At 51.7% G+C, this 6,000-nt stretch overlaps 1 protein-coding gene across 1 annotated transcript in view; it reads left to right on the top strand.

The window, feature by feature from the left end:
- Nucleotides 1-1,139: 1,139 nt before the first annotated feature.
- The window catches only part of LOC139060531 (uncharacterized), a 46,750-nt gene continuing 41,889 nt past the window's right edge, over nucleotides 1,140-6,000 (top strand). The window contains exon 1 of the mRNA XM_070539696.1: nucleotides 1,140-1,336. The gene's annotated coding sequence lies outside the window, so the exon portion shown is untranslated. The remainder of the gene's footprint in view (nucleotides 1,337-6,000) is intronic.

The following is a 6,000-nucleotide window of genomic DNA, read 5'->3' as shown; positions in this document are numbered from 1 at the left end:
AGGGGGCAAAATTTCCCGCGGGTGTTGCTTCGTCCGTTGTCATTGCCGTGGTGCGGTACATTGCGTACAGCGTTCCATGTGCGTTCATTTTACGTACTTTAGTTCTTTCTGTCCCACCTGGTCACAGCAACATCCGGGAGAGCATGGTCCAGATAACACAGCGCAACAAAACACGAAGACCAACGCAAACCTGCCCGCATAGCACCTTGGTCACGGTATGAAACCTACGGAGCAACACGTGTGAGCGCATAGAACCATAACAAAGCCGCCACTGTGGCCCGAAAGGCGTGGCCACTATATCAAAAAAAATATAAAGAAACAGCAAGACAAAGGAGAACCTTCTACGTCACTTCCTCCATACTTTTCTCCTAGCGCGCGGAGGGGGTATTCTCTGCTCAGCTTCCTTCCTCCATGGCAATAAATTATTACCATTATATTCATATTGTCCCACTTGCCTTGAGATGTGAGATGCGCGCCGCGTATCGTCGATACCTACAAACTTACTCACAAACTTGCATGCTTCGCATAGCAGGACCTGGTTAACTCAAGCAGGCTAGGTGGCTATTTATCACCATCCTGTTTCGAAGGGGATGCCAATAAACCGTCATTAACATCCTCATCAACAGCAACTTACCGTGCAATGGGTCAAGGGATCTGATATGTGCCCCATGTAGTCTGGATACATGTGTTAACCCTTCGGTACACGTTATGGCATCTCCTCGCAAAGTACGAACCACTGCTCAAGAAGCCAATCGTAGAGCTACGCGAGCGGCTGCAACCAGGCAACATCGGGCTCTGAAGACCGCTGTGCAGAGAGCGGGACAAGCGGCAGCTTGCTGTATACGCCGGGCGGACATTTCAGATCTTTCTCGTGAAAACGACGGAAACTGACTTCGCCGCGAAGACCCTACAGTGCGTGATGCCAAAAAAGGAGCTGCTATGGAGCTGCTCCTCCACCTTACGCTATGACTCTGCTGAGTTTACCGCGCAGTCCTGTGACTTTTTTTTCTATCTCGACTTCTTTTCATATTTGTCAGACGACTTTAGATTTCTTCGTTCTTTCTGCAAAAGTTTCGTACTTCTGTTTCGAAGGTAAATTTACAAATATTTTACTAGCCATAGTGGGTATGCACCACAGTTCTTCAGGTCTCACAACCATCATCGCTGGGCTACTGCCCTCGCGGTCGCGTACAAGCCTTGTGCGTGGATCGTCATGCGAATGTGATGATAAGGCCAACGCCGGTGGTCGTCCTAAGAAGGACGACGTCTTCCATCGGGTGACAAAGGCAGGCTACTCAGTGGAAGGTCGGCCGAAGAATGCGTTGCGTTTGTCAGAGTGAGTTGGTCTTCGCCATCTTCCCCTGGTTGCTTTCGTGATCTTCGCGTTTCGCCTGATTGGAGAACATCAAGTTCATGTTGATATTGTAAGCGCTGCTGATATTTATCTCGTCATCTATGAGCGTAATAAACTATCTGGCATGGCTGACTTAACGAGTCTGTCTCGTGAAAAAGGAATGTTTGTGGGGTCACGTCGGCTGAAGAAGTTGGAGGCGGGAACAGTTCTTGCAATCGAAGAGCCATTCATATCTAACTACCTCTGAAATCACGATGCGTTATCTATGCCGTAAGAAACAGCTTTCTTGCAATACATGAGAGTAATTGCAATACGGTGACCTAAAGAAGAGGTAGCACATGAAAAAGCACCCGCATAAATGCCGGTGCTACGACTCTCGGTCGCAATGCATTGACACAATCAAATTTGCAGAAAGAACTTGAAACACACCTTCATGACCAAGCCACGCCAGAAAGCGTGCCATTCTCTTCAGGAAACTTTCGCTATATGTCTGGGGGCTGAATTTTAATTCTTTTATTTTAAAAGCATATATCGCCCAACAGGACATCGGCTATAATCTATACACCTACTGCAGTTGCTTGCGTAAGCAGTGTGCAATGGAACTGTTGATATTGTCACGTGGTGGTGACGTTAAGAACACAGTAGCAATACTGTGATAGACAAAACTAACTTTTATTGGGCGAACCTGTGCCCACAAAACAGGCTACACTTATAGCACAACGATAGCGGCGAACACGGTCGGCGATCGTCGAAAATCTGATCAGCGGGTCAAGCGCGTCGGCTTTTATAGATCAGTCATCGAATGTTCCAGATTAACTGATGGGACCCGCGTGTCTTCCACAAAGTTCTACACAATTCGTGTCACGCGATGAAATCTGATAACACAAGGTTCGGCGACAACAGACACGCGGATAGAAGCGTCGATAACTTTCCAGAAAAGTCGGATACATGCAGGCGCGTCTCTCGCTCTGCGATTACAGTTGTTAAGCGGCGAAACGTGGTTGCCCGATAAAGATAAGTACACGTGTCATTACCCCCCTCTTAAAAAGCATCGACCCGATGCTGCAAACAAACGAAAGTAACAAAGAAAAGCACTCGTATCAAAGAAAACAACAAACTAAGGAAGTTCATCAGCGTCCGTAAAATGGTTTAAGGCGCACCACGTGGACCACTTCAGATCGTGCGCGGCGCCGCTGTGAGTGCGAAATGCCGTCTGGCACGACCTCATAGTCTAGTGCGCCAATACGTCGGATGACCTTGTAGGGTCCGAAATAGCGTCGCAGCAGCTTCTCACTGAGTCCTCGCCGGCGTATCGGGGTCCATACCCAAACACGGTCGCCGGGCTGGTACTCGACGAAGCGTCGTCGGAGGTTGTAGTGTCGGCTGTCGGTACGCTGCTGGGTCTTGATCCGTAGGCGGGCGAGCTGTCGGGCTTCTTCGGCGCGCTGGAGATAGCTAGCGACGTCAACATTCTCTTCGTCAGTTACATGCGGCAGCATGGCGTCAAGCGTCGTCGTCGGGTTCCTGCCGTAGACCAGCTTGAACGGCGTGATCTGTGTTGTTTCTTGTACCGCCGTGTTATAAGCGAATGTTACGTACGGCAGGACGGCATCCCAGGTCTTGTGTTCGACGTCGACGTACATCGCTAGCATGTCGGCGAGGGTCTTATTCAGCCGCTCCGTAAGACCATTCGTCTGCGGGTGGTAGGCCGTTGTCCTCCTGTGCCTTGTCTGACTGTATTTCAGAATGGCTTGGGTGAGCTCCGCTGTAAAGGCCGTGCCTCGGTCGGTGATGAGGACTTCTGGGGCGCCATGTCGCAGCAGGATGTTTTCGAGAAAGAATTTCGCCACTTCGGCTGCGCTACCTTTCGGCAGTGCTTTTGTTTCAGCGAAGCGGGTGAGGTAGTCCGTCGCCACGACGACCCACTTATTTCCGGTTATTGACGTCGGAAAGGGTCCCAGCAAGTCCATCCCGATCAGCTGAAATGGTCGGCAAGGAGGCTCGATTGGCTGTAGTAATCCGGCTGGCCTTGTCGGCGGTGTCTTGCGTCGCTGACAGTCTCGGCATGTTCTGACATAACGGGCGACGTCGGCGGTCAGGCGCGGCCAATAATACTTTTCTTGTATCCTCGATAGTGTCCGGGAAAATCCGAGGTGTCCAGCGGTCGGATCGTCATGTAGGGCGTCCAATACTTCTGGACGAAGTCCTGACGGGACAACAAGAAGGTAATTGGCGCGGACTGGTGAGAAGTTCTTCTTCACGAGTAGACTGTCTTGAAGCGTGAAGGAAGATAATCCGCGCTTAAATGCCCTGGGGACAACGTCGGTGTGCCCTTCCAAATAATCGACGAGGCCTTTAAGCTCCAGGTCCGCTCGTTGTTGTTCGGCGAAGTCTTCCGCGCTTATTATTCCAAGGAAGGCGTCGTCATCCTCGTCATCTTGCGGCGGCGGGTCAATGGGGGCACGTGATAGGCAATCGGCGTCTGAGTGTTTTCGTCCGGACTTGTATGTTACAGTGATGTCATATTCTTGTAGTCTGAGGCTCCACCGTGCCAGCCGTCCAGAGGGATCCTTTAAATTCGCTAGCCAACACAAGGCGTGGTGATCGCTGACGACTTTGAATGGCCTGCCATATAGGTAAGGGCGAAATTTCGCTGTAGCCCAAACGATGGCGAGGCATTCCTTTTCGGTTGTAGAATAATTGCCTTCCGCTTTTGACAACGACCGGCTAGCGTAAGCTATCACGTGTTCATGTCCATCTTTTCTCTGGACTAGGACGGCACCGAGGCCTAGGCTACTGGCGTCAGTGTGGATTTCGGTATCGGCGTGCTCGTCGAAGTGCGCAAGTACGGGCGGCGACTGCATGCGTCGTTTGAGTTCTTGAAATGCGTCGGCCTGCGGCTTTTCCCACTTGAACCCGACGTCACATTTAGTTAGCTGCGTCAGCGGCTCAGCGATGCGCGAAAAGTTCTTGACAAATCGCCTGTAGTAGGCACACATGCCAAGAAATCTACGCACTGCCTTCTTGTCGATGGGCTGCGGGAACTTTGCTATGGCCGCTGTCTTCTGCGGGTCGGGGCGGACTCCAGATTTGCTGATGACGTGCCCTAAAAATAGAAGCTCCTCGTAAGCGAAGCGGCACTTTTCCGGCTTCAGAGTAAGTCCTGATGACCTGATGGCCTCTAGTACTGTTGCAAGCCGCCTAAGGTGAACGTCGAAATTTCCGGCGAAGACGACGACGTCATCCAAGTATACGAGACAGGTCTGCCACTTCAATCCTGCTAAAACCGTGTCCATCACGCGCTGGAACGTTGCAGGCGCCGAGCACAGTCCGAATGGCATAACCTTGAACTCGTAGAGGCCGTCTGGGGTGATGAAGGCGGTCTTTTCGCGATCTCTTTCGTCGACTTCTATTTGCCAATAGCCAGACTTGAGGTCCATGGACGAGAAGTATTTGGCGTTGCAGAGCCGATCCAATGCGTCGTCTATCCGTGGGAGGGGGTATACGTCCTTCTTTGTGATTTTGTTCAGACGACGATAATCGACGCAGAAACGCAGGGTTCCGTCCTTTTTCTTCACCAGGACAACAGGGGATGCCCACGGGCTTTTCGACGGCTGGATGATGTCGTCGCGCAGCATTTCGTCGACTTGTTCTCTTATAGCTTCGCGTTCTCGCGGCGAAACGCGGTAAGGGCTCTGACGGAGTGGTCGAGCGCATTCCTCGGTGATTATGCGATGCTTGGCGACTGGTGTTTGTCGAATCCTCGATGACGTCGAAAAGCAGCCTTTGTATCGTCGGAGCAGACTTCTGAGCTCCTGTTGCTTAATCATAGGGAGATTTGGATTAATGTCGTAGTCCGGTTCGGGAACCACAGTCGTCGGGGTAGATGCGGCGGAATCCGAGAGGACAAACGCATTACTTGTTTCCAGAATTTCCTCGATGTACGCGATCGTCGTGCCCTTGTTGATGTGCTTGAACTCCTGGCTGAAGTTTGTCAGCAACACTTCAGTTTTCCCTTCATGCAGTCGACCGATCCCTCTTGCTACGCAAATTTCACGGTCTAGCAGTAGACGTTGGTCGCCTTCGATGACGCCTTCTACGTCAGCGGGTGTTTCGGTGCTGACCGAAATAACAATGCTGCAGCGAGGCGGGATGCTCACTTGCTCTTCGAGCACACTCAAGGCGTGGTGACTACGAGGGCTCTCCGGCGGTATCGCATGATCTTCCGACAGTGTTATTGACTTCGACTTCAGGTCGATGACTGCGCCGTGTTGGTTGAGGAAGTCCATACCGAGAATGACGTCTCGTGAACACTGTTGGAGGATAACGAAGGTGGCAGGGTAAGTCCGGTCATGAATGGTTATTCTTGCCGTGCAGATCCCAGTCGGCGTGATGAGGTGTCCTCCAGCGGTTCGAATCTGAGGGCCTTCCCATGCGGTCTTAACTTTCTTCAACTGGGCGGCGATGTGTCCACTCATTACGGAGTAATCGGCCCCTGTGTCGACTAAGGCAGTGACTGCGTGGCCGTCGAGAAGCACGTCGAGGTCGGTTGTTCTTTGTCTGGCGTTGCAGTTGGGTCTTGGCGTCGGATCACGGCTGCGTCGTGTTGAACTGAAGCTGGAACGTTGCGTCGTCAAGTCGTCTTT

The sequence above is a fragment of the Dermacentor albipictus genome, chromosome 5 (genome assembly GCF_038994185.2).
Source record: "Dermacentor albipictus isolate Rhodes 1998 colony chromosome 5, USDA_Dalb.pri_finalv2, whole genome shotgun sequence".
Classification (NCBI taxonomy): domain Eukaryota; kingdom Metazoa; phylum Arthropoda; class Arachnida; order Ixodida; family Ixodidae; genus Dermacentor; species Dermacentor albipictus.
Note: the sequence above shows the minus strand (reverse complement) of the source record. Positions and strands in the feature narration are given on the sequence as shown.